This window comes from Somniosus microcephalus, chromosome 13 (genome assembly GCF_052327205.1).
Source record: "Somniosus microcephalus isolate GS21.2 chromosome 13, FLI_Smic_1.0, whole genome shotgun sequence".
In the NCBI taxonomy this organism is placed as follows: Eukaryota; Metazoa; Chordata; class Chondrichthyes; order Squaliformes; family Somniosidae; genus Somniosus; species Somniosus microcephalus.
In genome coordinates, this window is record NC_140999.1 from 172,343,705 (window position 1) to 172,366,479 (window position 22,775).

Sequence of the window (22,775 nt, forward strand, 5' to 3'; positions counted from 1 at the left end):
TTAATAGTCAAATGCTGTGTTCAGGGGCAAAATGTATAACAATAGGGGCATCAGCAAGTAATCAAGCAGGGGTTTGAATTTCCAATTCCCCATTCCTCCTGAGTTCCTGATCTCAGCTGTACTGCTCTGGAAATTTACTGGCAGAAGCTAGATGCTACCCAGAAGTGGAAGGGAAAATTAGGGGGTGACCTGTTCCTGGGGGTAAGGGTGAATTCTCGCACAGTTTCTGCCACCCAGCCCAAATAGCATTGTTGAGGGCCTAGAAACAGGTGAACTGCCTGCCCTTTTGGTCAGAATTGGCATGGATCATGAAGAAAAGGGAAAATGAGAGGTTGACACCATCTGAACAAACCAATTAATTAAAGTCAAACTTAAAGTCCATTGAGAGTTTATGTTATCTGATTACTTTATTGAAAACCAGAAAGAAAGGGATAGGAAACAGTCCATTGACTGGTGTCCTTTTCAGCAGTGTGGAGAAGCCTCTAATAATGTTAATGGTGCACCTGAACCCCCTGGTTGGTAATCTGTTGGAGCGGAACTCCCGCCCTTTATAGAAACTGTCAGATTTTTATTCCATTCAAATCAGGCGTAGATAAAAAATCTACCACCCCTCCCCCCATCATCTTCCTGCATAGATTTCTCAAAACAGTAATATGGGAATGAAATTTAACTTTGGCTAGAGCGCAAAAATGGGCAGTAGTGGATCCAAAAATGTGAGCTGTTCCGTTGGGACGGGCTGGGCCCAGTGTCTTGGCGAACTGAATAACTAGGGCAGTAGACAGGGCTTTAAATTAATGAAGGCGGTGGGGGAGGGGAGGATTCGGGAAGAGTCAATTTAAAAACAGCGAGAAAAATGTCAAGGCTCTACAGCAGAGTAAAGTTTTGGCTAAAAATAAGCAGATTGGGTCAGGAAGGGACAGAGAGAGTAACAAAGATAATAAGGCATCAGTGACTAAGGTGACACCAGGGAAAAATAGAAATAAGTCGAAGCTAAAGGCACAATATCTGAATGCGCGAAGCATTCACAACAAAATAGATGAATTAATAGCGCAGATAGAAATTAACAGGTTTGATCTAATAGCCATAACGGAGATGTGGTTGCAAAGTGGCCAAGGTTGGGAACTAAATATTCCAGGATACTTAACTTATAGAAGAGTTAGGCAAACTGGAAAAGAAGGAGGGGTAGCCCTGATAATAAAGGATGTGATAAAGACAGTAGAGAGAAAGGGTCTTAGCTCTGAAAATCAAGAAGTAGAATCAGTTTGGGTGGAGCAAGGGGCAGAAAACATTGGTGGGAGTTGTTTATAAGCCCCCAAACAGTAGTTGTAATGTAGGACAGAGTATAAATCATGAAATGAGAGGCGCATGTAACAAGGGTAATACAGTAATCATGGGTGACTTTAATCTACATATAGACTGGGCAAACCAAATTTGCAGTAATAGTGTGGAGGACAAATTCATGGATTGTATGCAAGATAGTTTTCTAGATCAGTATGTTGAGGAACCAACTAGGGAACAGGTTATTTTAGATCTAGTATTGTGCAATGAGAAAGGGTTAATTAATAACCTTGTAGTAAAAGGGCCTTTAGGGAAGAGTGACCATAATATGATAGAATTTTATATTGAGTTTGAACGTGATTTAGTTAAATCTGAAACTAGGGTCTTAAATCTAAACAAAGCAAACTACGTAGGCATGAGGAGCGAGTTGGCTACGGTAGATTGGGAAACTACATTAAAAGGTATGACTGTAGACAAGCAATGGCTAGCATTTAAAGAATTAATACTTAATTTACAATAAATATACATTCCTTCAAGGCACATAAACCCCACAGGAAAAGTGGTCCAACCATGGCTAACAAGGGAAGTTCAAGATAATATTAGATCAAAGGAAGAGGCTTATAATATTGGCAAAAAGAGTAGTAAGCCTGGGGATTGGGAGGATTTTAGAATTCAGCAAAGGAGGACCAAGAAATTGATAAAGAAAAAGAAAATAGAATATGAGAGTAAACTAGCGAGAGACATAAAAACAGACTTTAAAAGCTTCTATAGGTATGTAAAAAGGAAAAGATTAGCAAAAGTAAATGTGGGTCCCTTACAGGCTGAGACAGTAGAAATTATAATGGGGAATAAGGAAATGGCAGAGAAATTAAACAAATATGTTGTGTCTGTGTTCACGGAAGAAGACGCAAAACACTTCCCGGAAATAGTGAAAAACCAAGGCTCTAATGAGAATGAGGAACTGAAAGAAATTAGTATTAGTAAAAAAATTCTACTGGAGAAATTGATGGGACTAAAAGCCCATAAATCCCCATGAACTGATGGCCTACATCTTAGGGTTTTGAAAGAGGTGGCTATAGAGATAGTGGATGCATTGGTTGTCATTTTCCAAAATTCAATAGCTTCTGGAGCGGTTCCCACAGATTGGAAGGTAGCAAATGTAACCCCACTATTTAAGAAAGGAGGGTGAGAGAAAATGGGGAACTACAGACCAGTTAGCCTGACATCAGTAGGAGGGAAAATGCTAGAATCTATTATTAAGGACGTGGTAACAGGGCATTTAGAAAATTATAATAGGATTGGACAGAGTTAACATGGATTTATGAAAGGAAATCATGTTTGACAAACCTGTTAGAGCTTTTTGAGGTTGTAACTAGCAGAATAGATAAGGGGGGAACCAGTGGATATGGTGTATTTGGATTTTCAGAAGGCATTTGATAAGGTGCCACACAAGAGGTTATTAAACAAAATTAGGGCTCATGGGATTTGGGGGTAATATACAGGAAACTGCGTGCTATCCGGCACCGACAGGACCGAGCTGTTGCCGTTCCCACAAAACTGCCGGACACACCAGCGTTAATGTTGAAGCATACGGAGCTTTTCATCTCCGTTTCTGACAACAAACATTGTTGCTTAGCAACAGCTTCTAAACAGTCAGCCCGTACCTTGGAAGCATCTCTCTGAAGCTGTTGCTAAGCTACAGAGACTTTGCAGAGCTTGACTGTTGAAAAAAAAGCCACGAGAAGAAAAAAAAGCCACGAGAAGAAAAAAAACCTCACAAAATGGCTCCTGATTTTTGCTGGTGGCTCGAGCTTGCCGGGCATTTAGCCTCCGGATAACACAAAGTTTCCTGTACTAGCATGGATTGAGGATTGGTTAACGGACAGAAATCAGAGAGTAGTAATAAACAGGTCATTTTCGGGTTGGCAGGCTGTAACTAGCGGGGTACCACAAGGGTCAGTGCTTGGGCCTCAGCTATTCACAATCTACATCAATGATTTGGATGAGGGGACCAAATGTAATATATCCAAGTTTGCTGATGATAAAAAGCTGAGTGGGAATGTAAGTTGTGAGAAGGATGCAAGGAGGCTTCAAGGGATGTAGACAGGCTAAGTGAGTGGGCAAGAACATGGCAAATGGATTATAATGTTGAGAAATGTGAAGTTATCCATTTTGGTAGAAAAAATAGAAAAGTAGAGTATTTTTTCAATAGTGAGAGATTGGGAAATGTTGGTGTTCAGAGGGACCTGGGTGTCCTTGTAAATGAATCACTGAAAGTTAACATGCAGGTACAGCAAGCAATTAGGAAAGCAAATGGTATGTTGGCCTTTATTACAAGAGGATTTGAGTATAAGTGTAAAGACGTTTTACTGCAATTATATAGGGCCCTGGTGAGACCACACCTGGAGTATTGTGTACAGTTTTGGTCTCCTTACCTAAGGAAGGATATACTTGCCATAGACGGAGTGCAACGAAGGTTCACCAGACTGGTTCCTGGAATGGGGGGTGGTTGTCCTATGAGGAGAGATTGAGTAGACTAGGCCTATATTCTCTAGAGTTTAGAAGAATGAGAGGTGATCTCATTGCAACATACAAAATTCTTACAGGACTTGACAGGGTAGATGCAGGGAAGATGTTTCTCCTGGCTGGGGAGTCTAGAACCAGGGGTCACAGTCTCAGAATAAGGGGTCGGCCATTTAGGACTGAGATGAGGAGAAATGTCTTCACTCAGAGGGTGGTGAATCTTTGGAATTCTCTACCCCAGAGGGCTGTGGAGGCTCAGTCATTGCGTATATTCAAGACAAAGATCGCTAGATTTTAGAATATTAAGGGAATCAAGGGATATGGGGATAGTGCAGGAAAGTGGAGATGAGGTAGAAGATCAGCCATGATCTTATTGAATGGCGGAGCAGGCTCGAAGGGCCAAATGGCCTACTCCTGCTCCTATTTCTTATGTTCTTAGAATGCACTATGGAGTATGTGCTAAACTTTAATTCATTTGTTGGTTAAGTGAGTTTCTGTCATAATTGGCTTCAGCTGCTTGTCTATCTTTCTGATCAGGTATTATTTAACTGCCGAAGAGCCAACTAGCATGTTTGAAACTCGAAGCAAACCACTTGCACACTGAGGTTGGTAATTATTTGCTTATGATTTCTTAGCAGTTTAGACAAATGTTGGGTGAGAAATAGGGACTTGTTACCTAATAGTAATGCTGAAGATAGATCTGTTGGTAAATGAAACAATTATAATTCGGCAAATAACAGTAATGTACTATTCGGAATTCATCAGGCCAAACCCATAATGGTTAAACTTACTTAGAAAAATACCAGATACAAATGTTGACTGATTGGGTCTGCTTACAATAATCCATGTCCATCCTGTGGTAGGTGTGTTATTGCTTTTAATAGGCTGTTCTCTTCCCCCAATATCTTATGGGTCAAAGATATTACCCTAGGATATGTCTGTAGATCTCAAGAAAAATATAGCTCTTGAACTATAGTTGAATCACGGTGTAGCACGTGTCTGTAGCTTTACCGTTCAGACGGTTGTCATTTTACATTAGTTTCTGAACGGATGATTTGGTATGTGGCGAATTTTGATTGTTAGACTTGGAGACACATCCTGGGGGAAAGACAAAGGATGTCTGGGCAGCAGATGTCCAGTGATAAATGAAAATGTGTAAAATTCACCAACTCTCCTGAGGCTATGCTTCACCTTCTAGATGTCTGAAGTTTCTTTATAGCATTATGTAGAATAACATCTTCAATATATAATTTTGCCTCACTTACTCCCTTTTTTGTCTCAATAATCTCACCTCAAAGGCTTTCTGCGATGCCACAAAAGAGGTTTCACACAGAATGATTGTGGTATAAACCTACAGTGGCCCTGGTGTTTGTATAGCATTGTTACCTCCTTGGCATCAACCTGGAGAATAAATTCGGAGCACTCAGTAAATTCAGTAAATTCAAAGGTAGCAAAAGTATGACACAAAGCTGGGTGGGCATGTGTACTGTGAGGAGGATGCTGAGAAACCCCAGTATGATTTGGACAGGTTGGGTGATTGGGCAGATGCATGGCAGATGCAGTATAATGTGGATAAATGCGAGGTTATCCACTTTGGTGGCAAAAACAGGAAGGCAGATTATTATCTGAACGGCAATAGATTGGGAGAAGGGAACGTGCAACGAGACCTGGGTGTACTTGTGCACCAGTCGCTGAAGGTAAGCATGCAGGTGCAGCAGGCGGTTAAGAAGGCAAATGGTATGTTGGCCTTCATAGCGAGCGGATTTGAGTACAGGAGCAAGGATGTCTTGCTGCAGTTGTACAGGACCTTGGTGAGATCACACCTTGAGTATCGTGTGCAGTTTTGGTCGCCTTATCTGAGGAAGGATGTTCTTGCCATGGAGGGAGTGCAGCAAAGATTCACCAGACTGATACCTGGGATGGCAGGAATGACGTATGAGGAGAGATTGGGTCGGTTGGGCTTATATTCGCTGGAGTTTAGAAGAATGAGAGGGGATCTCATTGAAACTTATAAAATTCTAACAGGACTAGATGCAGGAAGGATGTTCCCGATGGCGGGGGAGTCCAGAACCAGGGGTCACAGTATAAGGATAAGGGGTAAGCCATTTAGGACAGAGATAAGGAGGAATTTCTTCACCCAGAGAGTGGTGAACCTGTGGAATTCGCTACCACAGAAGGCAGTTGAGGCCAATTCATTAAATATATTCAAGAAGGAGTTAAATATATTTCTTAAGGCTAAAGGGATCAAGGGATATGGGGAGAAAGCAGGGACAGGGTACTGAATTTGGATGATCAGCCATGATCTCATTAAATGGCGGAACAGGCTCGAGGGGCCGAATGGCCTACTCCTGCTCCTATCTTCCACGTTTCTGTGTTTCTATGCAGCAGGATATTCGAATCTTCTGCTTTTGTTTAGGTTAGAGGATTTTGGGGGATAGTTCTAAAGTATGCTGTCGGTGTAGAAATTCAATGAAGAAAATAAATCTTTAGAAATTTCCCCAAATTGTCCTCTTTTCAATTGTCACGTTTAACAACATCAAGTTGACTTTCCTCAGAGCAAACCAAGGCCATTCACCACACATCTCAGTTTTGGTAAATGAGCTTGTGGTAATCACACGGAGACATCAAATTGGGGTGAATTGCCAATTTCCAGAGTTGTGGAAAAATAACTGTAATACTGGATATTTTGCTGAGGTTGCTGTCCATGGTTGGAGACAGAATGAAGTTAACTTCACTCCATATCCGGCCATTCTTGACCTGACCTGGGTGGCAAAAGTGAAAAAGATTCCATTGTTCCTGCTCAGCTTCATGACCACAGCAAATGTAAAACTGAAGGGATATTATTGGTGCAGATGGATAAATTTACACCCCACTAACTACAAAATATTTTGAGAAGTTTGGTGCTAACATTTCTGTTCCCGTGCTTTACCATAAGCAATTTTTACTGCAGAACTACTGAATTCCTACTGAATTTAGTACAAAATAACCACAGAATATGCAGTTATAATGTAAGTTTGTACTGCCAAGAGTGAAAATAAAGTATCAATTGTGACTTTAATTTCAATCCAAGTGTTTAAAGACTTTTTCAGTGAAGTGGTGGAATATAGTCCCCAAACTGTGAGAATCGCTAAATATCAATGGCATGGTTTGGTGGAGCTCTGTTGGCTGGTAATTTTCCATCAAGGGTGAGAATCAAGTAACTTAAGTTATGCTGCCATAAAGTTTAATTTACTTTGCTGCACTACAATGTTTTTTCCTCACCTCAACAAAATACATTGCATCGTATTATCTTACCCAGGCATAGCCAAATCTTCCCGTTGGGAAACCGCTATTTGGTTGGTGGGAATGATTAGGACATTTTTGTAGTTTAATATAGTAAATATGTATGGTGGTGACACAAAGTAAAAACAGATGAGTGTATGCTGTGTACAATCAAATCCCTGCATAAAACTAAGCGCTGTGTGTTGTAGCAAGACTTGTAAATACTATGTTTGCAGTGCGCTGTGGTGGCTACTGTATTAAGATTTTGTGAACTGTTCAGTTTAGCATCAACAGAATCTACTTTGTGTCATCACCTGTAGAAATTCCCATTGTGATTACACAAACCAATTTCTAATTGCTAGCAGAAATTGCTCCTCTTAGTTTGAAAAGAAAGACCCGCATTTATATAGCGCCTTACACGACCACCGGACGTCCCAAAGCGCTTTACAGCCAATGAAGTACTTTTCTGACGTGTAGTCACGGTTGTAATGTAGGAAACGCGGCAGCCAATTTGCGCACAGCAACTCCCACAAACAGCAATGTGATAATGACCAGATAATCTGTTTTTAGTGGTGTTGATTGAGGGGTAAATATTGGCTAGGACCCCGGGGATAACTCCCCTGCTCTTCTTTGAAATAGAGCCATAGGATCTTTTACATCCACCTGAGAGAGCAGACGGGGCCTCGCGTTAACATCTCATCCAAAAGACGGCACCTCCAACAGTGCAGCATTCCTTCAGTACTGCACTGGAGTGTCAGCCCAGATTTTTGTGCTCAAGTCTCTGGTGTGGGACTTTTGAACCTCTGACATTCTGACTCAGAGGCGAGGGTGCTACCAACTGTGCCACGGCTGACACATGCAAAGTGAGAAATAACCCTTCTGATATCTAATTGTAATGATTAAAGAATGCCTTGTTATGTATTGCTCTGTCATCATGAGGTGAAAGGCACAAAGATATATACCAGTCAGCATGTTTATGGTACAAAAATGAAGAAATTCCAATGGGTGCAGTCTACATACAAACATTCAATGTACCTGCACTGTATTCCTGTATGTGCTATTTTTATGCATTAAATATTGTTATTATTATCCAGGCAATTTATAATTTTGCTTGTGCAATCAGGCCATGGGGAATTAGCAGGGGAGTGAAACTAATTGGATAGCTCTTTCAAAGAGCCGGCACAGACAGGATGGGCCCAATAGCCTCCGCCTGTGTTGTATGATTCTATGATACTACGTGTTGCTGTTTCTTACAGTACATACCTGCTGGCCTCTCTAAGGCTTCATATGTGTCCAAATATTTGCCTGAAACAATATTTTTTTGCGAAGTGTGTTTGGTCAGCTGGATCCAAAGGACTACCTCGGCCCAGAACTGAAACAATAAAAAAAGTGAAGTACTGCCAAGTCGCTGGAGAAAAAGTGATTGATTGTCTCTCAAACTCATCAGTCTCCGACTGCTACAGTGAGCACCCAACAACACTGCACTGATCCCACATGTGTTTGCCCAATTTACATCCAAAATATTGATGGTTTATACACCTCTGGTGCATAAGGTGTAGTTTCCAAACTATGGCATCTGATTTTCCAATCCCAAAAGATTGGGCTGCACAAGTGAGGAAGAGAAAAGTGAATTTTCCATTTGGGTAGGAAAATAAAAATGTCAAAATATATGGATTTACTGATGATTTTGAGACGAGCAGGTGAGGTTTGCTCATGAGACTGGATTCGAAGAATATATTGAAATATGAGAGTCAGGTCTGCTTAGGACAAACCATTTCCAGTTTCTGCCTAGAATGCAAGTAAAGAAAGAAAGAACTTGCATTTATATAGCACCTTTCACAACCTCAGGAAGCGCTACACAACCAATGAAGTACTTTCTAAGTGTAGGAAATGCAGCAGCCAATTTGTGCAGCAAGTAACAACAATGAAATAAATGACCAGATAATCTTTTTTTTAAGTGATTTTGGTTGAGGAATCAGTTTTTCGCCAGGACACTGGGAGAACTCCCCAGCTCTTTTTCAAAATAGTGCCAGGGATCTTTTATGTCCACTTGAGAGGGCAGCTGGGACCTCGATTTAACGTCTCATCCGAAAGACGACGCCTCCAAGAGTGCAACTCTCCCTCAGTACTGCACTGAATTGTCAGCCTAGATTATGCGCTCAACTCTCTGGAGTGGGACTTGAACCCACAACCTTCTGACTCATAGACGAGAGCTCTACGACTGAGCCAAGCCTGACACGCAAGCTACATTAAATATTGAAGAAACTGAAATTCTGTGACTTTAACAGCTTCATTGGCCAGCAGCAATAATGGTGGGTGTCATTTCTTTCATTTTTTTTTTGCTAAGGTTTACTTTTGGGCAAAATGTCAAAACAGAAACATATATTGCTGAGAGCCGTTTTAAACCTCTTATTGCTGCGGAAATTTGGAACCCTGCTTTCAATTACTGAGTGCAGAAATTAATTTCAGAGCACAAAATGTGCCGGCCTTCCTTAGTTCTGGCTAGGACAACCCTTCCCCTTAGTGGGTACCCTAAGTTACCTCGCAAATGGGTAAAATAGGGAAAGAAAAATGCATGCGTACCGCATGAAAAAAGGGGCATGTTATGCTTATTGCCTAGCTTGTAATTTTGTTTTAATTTTTGGTTTTCTTATTCTCTTTCCGAGATTTCTCTCAGACGCTGCTGTCCTGCAGTGTTCACCATCTGAGAGTGGACCAGTCCACCTTTCAGACAACTCTACCCCTTGGCCCACCAAGAGGAGGTATGAATTGTGTGATGAAATATTCCATTCACCACTGCCTGTGACTGAGATCGGTTTCAGTGTCATTTCCCTTCCCCCAGACCTCATTGTATTGTGTACTGGAATGTGCTGTATTGTATACTGGAATGTGCTGGAATGTGCTGTGTGTAGGGCTCCGCCCATACCTGGCCCCGTTTGTAAGCTAGCTTCAGTCTGGCCTCAGCCTCCAGAAGGAAGACATCTCTCTCTCTTATGTGTTACTTTCTAAGTTAATAAAAGCCTTGTTTTTGTTCTGCTAACTTCGAGTCTCGGAATTATTGAGGCACATCAATTTTATTAACTTATTTTTCAACACTATGGATCAACTCCTGAAACCTGAACGTTTGGATTTGGATCAACATGCTCCGGACGCATCAGCACGCTTTGGACACTGGTTTGAGTGTATGGAATTCTTCCTGGACAATTCCGCAGCCGTCAAAGACGCTACGGACGCTGCGAGGATGAGACTCGGAATTCTGCGGAATTGGGTAAGCCACCGGGTTTACCCCCTCATCCAAGACGCCGAGACGTACCTGGCCGCCTGCGACATCTTAAAGGCGCATTACCAGCAGCCTACGAATGAGGTGTATGCTAGGCACCTGCTCGCTACCCGCGCACAGCGACCTGGGGAATCAGTGGAGGAGTTCCTAAGCACCCTGAAAATGCTTGGCAAAGACTGCAAGTGCCGAGATGTAAAAGCCGCAGTGTACACTGACGAGCTTGTTCGCGATGCCTTCATCACAGGCCTCAGCTCCACTTACATCCGGCAAAGACTGCTGGAAAAAACGGGGTTGGACCTGAAACAGGCTGCGGACACCGCGCGATCCCTGGATGTGGCCCAGAGAAACTTGGACGCCTACTCTTCAGCCCGCGCCGTCCACGCCGCCACGTGTGCACCGAGGGCGCCGCCATCTTGGAAGGCATCTTCCCCGCCCGACAGCCCGACACCGGCTGGGCCCCGCTCTCCCTCCCAGAAGCCCTACGACAGCCGCGACGCGTCAGGGACCCAACTGCTACTTCTGCGGGCAGCCAAAGCACACCAGAAACCTGTGCCCGGCGAAAGGCACCACCTGCTTTAAGTGCGGCAAGAAGGGGCACTTCGGGAAGGTGTGCAGAGGGAACCCCGCCGGAAAACCAACCGCCGGAAAACCCGCCACCGCCGCGTGTGCGCCGTGGGAGCGGCCATCTTGGACGCCATCTTGCCTGACCTCGTGGGGTCCGCCATCTTGTGAGCAGACAGCGTGGACGCCATCTTGTATCGATCAGGGCCCTACAGTGGCATCGGTCACAGTGGACCAGACCAGGCCGCACCCGCTATCCAGATCAATGGTGGACATCGAGGTAAACGGGTGCCGGGTTAAATGCTTAATTGACAGTGGAAGCACGGAGAGCTTTATCCACCCAGAACTGGCACAACAACTCTCCCTAAAGGTGGTCCCTACTCAGGGTACCATCTCTATGGCTGATAAAACCCAGACATCGACCATTCTGGGTTACTGCACGGTATAATTGTGCGTTAACGGAACTGTATATGATAATTTTAAAGTATTAATCATGAAGAACCTATGTGCGAGCGTGATCTTGGGCCTGGATTTCCAGTGCAACCACCAAAGCATCACGCTCAAGTACGGTGGGTCCCAGCCGCCCCTCACAGTGTGCGGTCTGGCTACCCTGAAGGTAAAGCCGCCTTCGCTATTCGCGGACCTTACCCCTAACAGCCGGCCAATAGCGACCAAAAGCAGGAGGTACAGCTGGGAGGACAGGCGGTTTATCGCGACCGAGGTAGACAGGCTCCTGAAAGAGCGCATTATTGAACGCAGCAACAGCCCGTGGTGCGCCCAAGTGGTAGTGGTAAGGGGTAGCGAGAAGAAACGGATGGTGATCGACTATAGTCAAACGATCAACAGGTACACCCAACTAGACGCCTACCCGCTACCCCGCATATCAGAAATGGTGAACCAAATCGCCCAATACCGGGTGTTCTCCACCATCGACCTCAAGTCAGCGTACCACCAGCTCCCTATCAGACCAGAGGACCGCCCGTACACCGCCTTCGAGGCGAACGGACGCCTCTACCAATTCCTCAGAGTCCCCTTTGGGGTGACGAATGGGGTCTCGGTCTTCCAGAGGGAGATGGACCGCATGGTCGATGACCACCACTTGCAGGCAACCTTCCCCTACCTCGACAACGTCACCATCTGCGGTCACAACCAGCAGGATCACGACTCGAACCTCGAGAGGTTCCTGAAAACCGCACAAAAACTCAACCTCACCTACAACGAGGACAAGTGCGTTTACAACACCACGCGCCTCTGCATACTAGGCAGCGTGGTGGAGAATGGGGAAATCGGGCCAGACCCCGACCGATTGCGCCCCCTACGGGAGCTGCCCCTGCCCAACACTCCCAAAGCCCTGAAAAGGTGCCTGGGGTTATTTTCTTATTATTCCCAATGGGTCCCCAACTACTCCGACAAAGCCCGCCCCCTCTTGAAAGCATCCTCTTTCCCGCTCTCTGCTGAGGCCCACGCCGCCTTCAAAAGCATTAAGCAGGATATTGAGTGGGCCACGCTACAGGCAGTGGACGAGAACACTCCATTTCAAGTGGAAAGTGATGCGCCTGACTTCGCCTTGGCGGCCACCCTCAACCAGGCGGGGCGGCCCGTAGCTTTCTTCTCGAGGACCCTCCAAGGGCCCGAGATCAGACACTCCTCCGTGGAAAAGGAGGCCCAAGCCATCGTGGAGGCAGTGCGCCACTGGCGCCACTACCTAGCCGGCAAACGCTTCACCCTACTTACCGACCAGCGGTCGGTAGCGTTTATGTTCAATAATAAACAGAGGGGGAAGATTAAAAATGATAAGATTCTTAGGTGGCGGATCGAGCTCTCCACCTTCGAGTACGACATCATTTACCGGCCAGGGGCCCTTAACGAATCCCCTGATGCCCTCTCACGAGGGATGTGTGCCAGCGCTACCGGGGATCAGCTACAGACCCTCCACAACGAGCTCTGCCACCCAGGGGTCACGCGGCTGTTCCACTTCATAAAGTCCCGTAACTTACCCTACTCGATTGAGGAAGTTCGGTCTCTGACCAGGAACTGCCGCACTTGCGCTGAGTGCAAGCCTCGGTTCTACCGCCCAGATAGAGCCCACTTAATCAAAGCTACACGGCCCTTTGAGCGGCTCAGCTTAGATTTCAAGGGCCCCCTCCCGTCCGTCGACCGCAATGTTTACTTCCTGAACATTGTGGACGAATACTCCCGGTTCCCATTCGCCTTCCCCTGCCCAGACATGACCAGCGCCACGGTCATTAAATGCCTCAACAGCCTGTTCTGCCTGTTCGGTATGCCGAGCTACATCCATACGGATAGGGGGGCGTCCTTCATGAGTGAAGAGCTACGCCAGTACATGCTGTCCAAGGGGATCGCCAAGAGCCGTACCACCAGCTACAACCCCCGGGGTAACGGCCAAGTGGAGCGAGAGAACGGGACAGTATGGAAAGCAGTCACTCTAGCTCTAAGGACCAAGGGCCTCCCTATCTCCCGCTGGCAGGAAGTCCTCTCGGATGTGCTCCATTCGATACGGTCGCTATTGTGTACGGCCACTAATACCACGCCTCATGAACGAATGTTTGTCTTTCCCCGGAAATCCACCTCAGGCGTATCCATGCCGTCATGGCTCTCCACCCCAGGTCTGGTACTCGTGCGAAGGCATGTGAGGGGCCACAAGACGGACCCTCTCGTGGAGCCAGTACACCTACTCCACGCCAACCCCCAATACGCATATGTCCGGCACGCCGACGGAAGGGAGGACACCGTGTCCATAAAAGACGTCGCCCCAGCCGGCATCGACAACAACCACGGCAATAACGGCAACGACGATCACAGCAACTCTTACCCACCCACTACTCTTTCATCACCCCCGGAAGAACACCGACCAACAGCACCCCCACCAACTACCCCTCCAACAACCCTGGCGGCACCCCCGGCAGAGACCCAGGAGGCTACCGGGGACACCCAGCCAACACCCGCGGCACCGCAACAGCCACGTCGGTCGCAGAGGACTATCAAACCCCCGAACAGACTAAATCTATAGAAGGGGTGAATGTGATGAAATATTCCATTCACCACTGCCTGTGACTGAGATCGGTTTCAGTGTCATTTCCCTTCCCCCAGACCTCATTGTATTGTGTACTGGAATGTGCTGTATTGTATACTGGAATGTGCTGGAATGTGCTGTGTGTAGGGCTCCGCCCATACCTGGCCCCGTTTGTAAGCTAGCTTCAGTCTGGCCTCAGTCTCCAGAAGGAAGACATCTCTCTCTCTTACGTGTTACTTTCTAAGTTAATAAAAGCCTTGTTTTTGTTCTGCTAACTTCGAGTCTCGGAATTATTGAGGCACATCAAATTGCATAGCAGCAAACAAGCTGTAGCTTCAAATGCTTTGTAACATTTCCACCAAATGATGGCTTCTCAAAGCTGCACGCCAACTGCCTCTGCACCTTTTAATACCTTTTGAAATTCTGTGTGTGTGGGCGCGTGCCTGCACACGTGTGCATATGTGATACTAACTGTGTACTATTCCATGTTCATTTATATGTAAGTCAATAAGGCATAAAGTGCTGTCTAATATTTAGAGTATTGTCATTCCTGTGGTCAGGCATCAAAATCTTTCCCTTTTGTTAAATTCACTAATGCCGGGTCTGAGCTAGAGTAAAACAGCCCCTTTTTGTCTCGCATGTGCAGCTGTGAAATACTATACGAGTTCCTCATTACTGATGGCTGACTAACATAAACCAACTTTTTTTTAGAAATTTTCACTGACCTTCACAAATCCATTTTTGGAGAGTAGAACTGCTTAGATCGCTGTTAAATATGAGGCAGTGAACTAGCGGTTTCTATTGATGCTGCACCACTTTAACTTATGTCTACTTTTTTGGTCAAATTCTCAAACATGTGAAAATATGGGCCCTTTAAAAACTCCATTAATGAGCCACGGCCGTCAAGCTCTCGAGTATTTCTTGGTTTAGTACTACTAAACAGCATCACTGTATTTTTGGCTTGTCTCACTTCATTGTCATCAGGTCAAAAACTAATAAGCTTCGTTTTGCTTCGTGACAAAATAGCAGGAATTCAAGACTTTGCCTAATTAAAGTTTATTTTACTGATTGGTGCCTGGATCTCTGCTTGCAAGATGGCCGTCTGGAAAACATTAATTTCAGGCTGAACAGAAGTAGAAGGGATCTGTAGAAGCCAGAACTTGGCAATTCCAAGTATAACATTGAAGATTGAAATGCTGATCAAGAAAGAATCTTACGTGTCAACATTCCAGTTGAGAAGTTCAGATGCCACTGAACAAAACAGTCTGACCCAACGGGGTATGAAACATTGGTCGAGCTATAGTTAACACAGTTACATAACAGTCCTTTGTACATTATTCTGAGTCGTTTGATTCAGAGGATGATGCTGAAGTTTTAGACATCTCTATTGCTCTGAGTTTCAGCTTCTGACGTATAGGCCAGCTGAAGAAAGCTGTTCTTCTGATTCAGGCCACGTCAGTTTCACTGAAGTTACATTCCAAAGTCAGGCCCACTTCTGAGTGTTTGTCCCTTTCCCACCCGGTACAGATGTGACACTGTTCAAGTGCATGTCCGGGCAAGTTGATGAAAAGAACAGCTTTGAAGATGTCTGTAGGCAGCAAGGATGCATCGCACTTGAGGGGAAACTGAGGACATTAACGTAATAGAACTCACTACACACTTGATTTGAGTATAAAACAAGGCTTTAATCAACCTGTTTCAGAACATGGAGGTCTAGTTGTACTTCACTAGTTCCTTGTCTTACAAAATGTCCCTGGCAAGCTGGGCCCACGCCCGAGTATTTATACTCCTTGGACATCGCCACCAGCTGGCCGTCCAGCATTATTTCATGAGTAGTTTCTCGATGATGATGAGATTTATAACAGACATCATTTAAAAAGAGCAAGTATAATCAATAAACATTAGATCTTTCTATTGCCTTTGTTGCAGTATTTTGCCCCCATTTTACAACAAGCATTTATTCCAGCTTGGTTGATTGAGAGTACTGATTCAGTCTATCAGGTGGCAATGAGCTATGGTCCATGCTGTTGGCAGATCAGGTATAAGAATTGATAGGTCCCAAAGGTGGATATCTCACTAGGTATTAGTCGCTAATGTTGATCTTTGTACAGACCCTCTGCAATAATCTGTGGATTTAGACTTCAAAACTTCTAGATAGGCAGCACACAAGTGGAACCTTCAGCGGAGTTGAAAAGAGTAAGACACTCAACAAACCATTCTCTTTCCCAAATGGTTTATTGAGTTGCTGCCATCAGATTTCCTTTAACAGGCTAAGATAGCTGTATCTTTAGCCCTTCTTATGCCTTTTGACGACAGCAGTAGCAATTTCTGCCATGAAATTGACACTTATTTATTCCAAGTATACTGTGAAGAATGATCTGTGGTTCCACACATTTCTGTAATTCCACTTTGTGCCATTCGTCATTACAAATTGACACAGTATCGCTTTTGCAGATGTTACATGAAAGAAAATATGTGCATATTTTGCGCCAGAAAGTCTTTCACCAATTAAAAGATCAGCAGAGGACGCACACATCTAAATACTTAGGCATTTAGTTCTTCTTCCAACCTTATCTTCAAAATAATTTAATTCCATGGTACTTTTAATTTGTGTTCATTTTGCTTACATATTCGTAGCATAAATGCTCTGACACATTCTAGCTGACTTTAACAAGCTGCAATGTTGTAATTTGCCTTACCTAGTTGTCCACCAGGAAGACTCCCTGGGTCCATCGGCATGTTCGAGGAAGAGATAGAATTACATTTTTAAAATGCACTCCCGCAGTCAGTGAGTTGTTATTTGCAGGTGTCAATTCCCCTTTGGCTGCTCCATGTGTCCGTCATTGATGATGTGACTGCCTTCTGTCTACAGTATCCAAGTTATGAGCATCTACCGTCCATATCAGTCACAAAGATGTAACCGGCCAAAAGTCATCACAAGTATGTTGAAAATAACAGACTTCTGAATAGTTTTAACTTTGTTAAATTGCAATGGCATCTATATAATTTGTGAAAAGTGTGTTTGACGATTTGATTCTTGCCTGCCGGTGTGCATTTTGGAAATTCAGGTGTACCACCCTCTCCCCAATCTCCATCTATTATTGGAGATCTCCAAATTCCGAATATATGGTCCCAGCGAAGAGATTCTGAGCCAGGAGTGCAAACTCATGAAATCATCTTTTGATTAATGCTACATTTATCTCACAGTCTGGACTGCAATGGCAGCACTGGAAGGTAAGTGAGCCAGCACTGTTGCCTTGGGAACCACCCCCAGAATAATAGAGCAGTATTCATCCTCCCTACGCAGACTAGGATTTTTTGATCTGTTCCAAATTTGTGATTCACAGTTGAAAGTAATGCAATGTGTGTAAAGATCTTATTTGATCTTGCTTTCGGGTTCAATATAATCCAAAACTGAATGAAAGGGGAATTTGTTTATCAAGCTTCAAAACTGCTTTATATTGAATAGCTTACAAATTCTGACTTGCAGAATCTTGGCTTGAGCAGTCTGGATCAAACTGTTTACCCAATTGGTACATTGTCAAATAAATTGCCCAAAGTGTCCTGCATCCCATTTACACAGAAATTACATCGAAATTTACGCTGGTTTCTACACCGATCTTGCCAACGGGAGCTTATATGCTAATGCCAGAATGTAAAAACCAGCAGAAAACAAGCACAAAGTCAGCGTGACCAATAAGTGCCCCAGGAAACTTGGGTGATGCATTATAAAAGCGCAGAACTTTCTTCAGCGAGGCTTGAGAGTTGGAGGTAAGCGTCACACCTTTTCACAGCGAGATGTTCACAGAAGAAAAAAGCAAGTCCAGCAGGGGAAAGGCCTGCAACCTTGCCAAAGAAGACCTGCGGGTCCACCTGGCCAGGTGGGGTTGGCTCCTGGGGTCCAAGAATGCCAAGCTGGCCTGAATAGTGAGTTGAAAAGTCTGGATGGAGGTGACTCCCAGTACCACTGAGCAGTGCAGGAAAAAGGTCAATGACCTGACCAGCACTAGAAAGGTAAGACATTCACCATGCTCTCCCTTTCTTCCTTGCCCACCCTGGGCACCACCACACTCCAAACTCTCTGAAAACAGCAGTCACATAATAACACTTCAGACTGAACTTGGTTTAAGGGCACCTCTATCACCCAATCCTGTAATATACATGCTTGAACAGCTCTGGCTGCATCTTTCATGGTACTGGGGGACTGATTGGAGGGTATCTTTTATGGTGCCTTCCAATGTTTGACCAATGCAGTGACTGAGGTCTTCCAGGATTTCATAGTTGCTATCACATCAGCCAGCCAGCTGATGACTGAGGTTGCAGATCGAGGGTGGAGGTTAAAGTTCAAGTGCCTGATCCTGCCAACTCTCAGGACAGCAGCACTTGCTGGTGCTCCAACCTTCCCCAGCAGACCACAATGCTAGTGGAATATGGCAGGTGACACCAGTCTCCACGGGAGCTCCCCTCAGAGCCACAACTAGTAGCAGCTCCATGCCAGGAGCCAGCTGCTATAAGTCGAGAGCCACCTCAGCCTCATAACCCAACAGTCCAGCATTTAGGATCCCCCCACTTCCCACCTCACTTGTGTGAGCTGGTTTTATTGAATGGTAGGCGGAGCTATGTAAATGAACAACAGGGGGTTTCAGTGGTTGTATCTTGGAAGCGACGCAAATGCTTGAGGAAATTTGAGTGTACCGATGATTCAGCATGAAACTGGCGTAAATCGATTACATGCAAATTTCCTCAAAAAAATGTTACACCATTTTTACACCATAGTTACACTGAAAAATTCCAGGAATTCCTGGCCACTGATAGTTAAGGGAGTTTCTCTAAATTACATGCTCAAACTGGCATGAAACACTAACATTTACTGAAGTTCTTTGACTTCTTGCCATGTTATGACCTCTGGTATGCATCCAGGTTGGCTGTGGAGTGCGGCCATGTGATATCTTCTGGTTCAGTAAAAGGCTTTAGGACAATGCTCATCAGTGCGCATTATAGAATCATAAAATGGTTACAGCACAGTAGGAGGCCACTCGGCCCGTCGAGCTCGTGCTGGCTCTCTGCAAGAGCACTTCAGCTAAACAACAACAACAACTTGTATTTATATAGCACCTTTAACGTAGTAAAATATCCCAAGGCACTTCACAGGAGTATTATAAGACAAATAATTTGACACCGAGCCACATAAGGAGAAATTAGGACTGGTGACCGAAAGCTTGGTCAAAGAGGTGGTTTTACGAGCATCTTCAAGGAGGAAAGAGAGGTAGCGAGGCGGAGAGGTTTAGGGAGGGAATTCCAGACCTTAGGGCCTAGGCAACAGAAGGCACGGCCACCAATGGTTGAGCGATTATAATCAAGGATGCTCAAGAGGGCAGAATTAGAGGAGCGCAGATATCTCGGGGGGGGGGGTTGTAGGGCTGAAGGAGATTACAGAGATAGGGAGAGGCGAGGCCATGGAGAGATTTGAAAACAAGGATGAGAATTTTAAAATCGAGGCGTTGCTTAATCGGGAGCCAATGTAGGCCAGCGAGCACAGGGGTAATGGATGAACGGGACTAGGTGCGAGTTAGGACACGGGCAGCCGAGTTTTGGATGACCACAAGTTTACATAGGGTAGAATGTGGGAGGCCAGCCAGGAGTGCGTTGGAATAGTCAAGTCTAGAAGTAACAAAGGCATGGATGAGAGTTTCAGCAGCGGGATGAGCTGAGGCAAGTGCGGAGACGGGCGATGTTACAGAGGTGGAAATAGGCAGTCTTAGTTCTGCTGCGGATATGTGGTTGGGAGCTAATTTCAGGGTCAAATATGACACCAAGGTTGCGAACAGTGTGGTTCAGCCTCAGACAGATGTTAGGGAGAGGGATGGAGTCAGTGGCTAGGGAATGGAGTTTGTGGCGGGGACCAAAAACAATGGCTTCGGTCTTCCCAATATTTAATTGGAGAACATTTCTTCTCATCCAGAACTGTATGTCGGACAAGCAGTTTGACAATTTAGAGACCATGGAGGGGTCAAGAGAAGTGGTAGTGAGGTAAAACTAGGTGTCGTCAGCGTACATGTAGAAACTGACGCTGTGTTTTTGGATGATGTCACCAAGGGGCAACATGTAGATGAGAAATAGGAGGGGGCCAAGGATAAATGCTTGGGGGACACCAGAGGTAATGATGCAGGAGTAGGAAGAGAAGCCATTGCAGGTGATTGTCTGTCTACGATTAGATAGATAAGAATGGAACCAGGCGAGTGCAGTCCCAGCCAGCTGGATGATGGTGGAGAGGTGTTGGAGAAGGATGGAGTGGTCAACCGTGTTAAAGGCTGCAGACAAGACAAGAAGGATGAGGAGGGATACCTTTGTCACCATCACAAAAGATGTCATTTTTTACTTTGATGGGAGCTGTTTCAGTACTGTGGCAAGGGTGGAAACCTGATTGGAGTGATTCAAACAAGGAGTTGTGGGAAAGATGGACACGGATTTGGGAGGCGACAACACGTTCAAGGACTTTGGAGAGGAAAGGGAGGTTGTAGACGAGGCAGTAGTTTGCAAGGACGGAGAAGTCAAGGGTTGTTTTTTTGTGGAGAGGGGTGATGATGGCAGATTTGAGGGAGAGGGGGACAGTACTTGAGGGGAGAGAACTGTTAACAATATCAGCTAACATGGGAGCCAGAAAAGGAAGTTGGGTGGTCAGCAGTTTGGTGGGGATAGGGTCAAGTGGGCAGGAAGTGGGTCTCATGGACAAGATGAGCGTGGAGAGGTCATGAGTGGAGATCAGATAGAAACTGAAGAGAGATGTGTGTTCAGGGCTAGGGCAGGGGGGAACCTTAGAGGAAGTTTGGCCCGGTCATCTAGGGAAAGGAAGGGAAGTAGCTGAACCGATGGTCTCAATCTTAGAGACAAAGAAGTCCATGCGCTCCTCACACTTGTTGTCGGAGGTGAGGGTGGAGGAGACAGGGGAGAGGGGTTTAAGGAGACGGTTAGCAGTGAATCCCAATCCCTTGCCCTTTCTCTGTAGCCCTGCAATTTTTTCCTTTCAGGTACTGATCTAATTCCCTTTTGAAAGCCACGATTGAGTCTGCCTCCACTACCCTTTCAGGCAGTGCATTCCAGATCCTAACCACTCGCTGCGTAAAAAAGTTTTTCTTCACGTCACCTTTGGACCTTCTGCCAATCACCTTAAATCTGTGTCCTCTGGCTCTCGACCCTTCCACCAATGGGAACAGTTTCTCTCTATCTACTCTGTCTAGACCCCTCCTGATTGTGAACACTTCTAGCAAATCTCCTCTCAACCTGCTCTGCTCTAAGGAGAACAACCCCAGCTTCTCCAGTCTATTCACGTAACTGAAGTCCCTCATCCCATTACAGGACATTGATTGTTTAATTGGCCAAAATGGCCAAATTGTAATTTGAACTTGCTAACAGGCATCTTTACTTTGTATATGCTCTCTGATCTTTATTCGTGGTGCCATCCTTCTTGGGGTCACTTGCAGTTGTTCTGGTGGCATTTTGCTTCAAACAAAAAAGGACACTTACTGAAGTAAGGAAATGACTATAAATGCTTGTACTATATTATTATATGACAGCAAAAATATGTTAATATCAGTTTAGAAGTACAAGGTATCGAATTCCTTATAAGAAGTACATTCTATGCTGACATTATATTGAATAGTTATAGAAATAATACTTTAGTGCAACAGAAATTAGTGGTACACTAACATAGGCTATATGTGCTACGGTATTTGTAGTGTAGCCTTCAGCCTTTCCCAAGTGTAATAAATTACCTTTCACCCTGAATATTTGATTTGTAGCCTTAGACTATGAACTACATGTAGTTCTTGTTGGAAGAATGGGCATCAGGCCCTCCCCATCCCTCTTCAAAGTTTCTCAACAGTAAATTCACATCAGGAAACAGGAAACTCCAATGAACATTGTTGTTCCTTCTATAGAGAATGAAGGAAAGGAAATTCTTCCTGAAACTCTGGTTTCCAGCAATGAAGCTACAGTACAATGTATTTATTGCCAATATAAACGTATACTGGACAATGCTCATCTGTGTGCTGCGACCTTTCTTGATCTGGGTAATACATCGTGTTAAACATCATGACCCATGGGAACCCAAAAAAAAACAATTTTTTGTGATTAAGATTGATTAAGCCACAGCTCCAATGAACCTAAACATCTGTAGGAAGGTAACCTGTTTTATGGTTAGTGTTACCGAGGGAAGGAAACAAGTGATAACTAGAACACGGTGTTGCCATATTGGGAGGTACGCGACTGATGTGATGGAAGTTCCAACAACACATCTGTGGCAGATTTTAATTAATGCTGCAGTTGTACAGGGCCTTGGTGAGACCACATCTTGAGTATTGAGTGCAGTTTTGGTCACCTTATCTGAGGAAGGATGTTCTTGCCATGGAAGGAGTTCAGCGAAGATTCACCAGGCTGATACCTGGGATGGCAGGAATGACGTATGAGGAGAGATTGGGTCGATTGGGCTTATACTCACTGGAGTTTAGAAGAACGAGAGGGGATCTCATTGAAACTTATAAAATTCTGACAGAACTAGACAGACTAGATGCAGAAAAGATGTTCCCGGTGGTCGGGGAGTCCACAACCAGGGGTCACAGTCTAAGGATAAGGGGTAGGCCATTTAGGACAGAAATGAGGAGGAATTTCTTCACCCAGAGAGTGGTGAACCTGTGGAATTCTCTACCACAGAAGGCAGTAGAGGCCAATACATTAAATATATTCAAGAAGGAGTTGGATATATTTCTTAAGGCTAAAGGGATCAAGGGATATGGGGAGAAAGCAGGGACAGGGTACTGAATTTGGATGATCAGCCATGAT